This window comes from Tamandua tetradactyla, chromosome 3 (genome assembly GCF_023851605.1).
Source record: "Tamandua tetradactyla isolate mTamTet1 chromosome 3, mTamTet1.pri, whole genome shotgun sequence".
Taxonomy (NCBI): domain Eukaryota; kingdom Metazoa; phylum Chordata; class Mammalia; order Pilosa; family Myrmecophagidae; genus Tamandua; species Tamandua tetradactyla.
The window spans coordinates 14180784-14181090 of NC_135329.1; positions in this window are offsets into that span (position 1 = coordinate 14180784).

Below are 307 nucleotides of genomic sequence, written 5' to 3' on the forward strand. Positions count from 1 at the left end.
CTTCAACCCCATTATTAGGTATATACTTGGAAGAACTGAAAGCAGGGAGGTGAATGGTCATTTGCACACTGGCGTTTATGACAGCATTATTCATGTTTTGCAATGGAAGTACGTGGCCTATGGTCACATCAGCTGATGAATGTAAGGATGAACTGTAGTGTATATATACAATAGAATGAATGAAGTTGTGAGGCATGCAACTAGGTCAATGAAACTTGAGGACATTATGTTGAGTGAAATAAGCCAGAAGTGAAAGGACAAATATTATATAGTCTCACTAGTATGGACTAACCATAATGAGAAAATC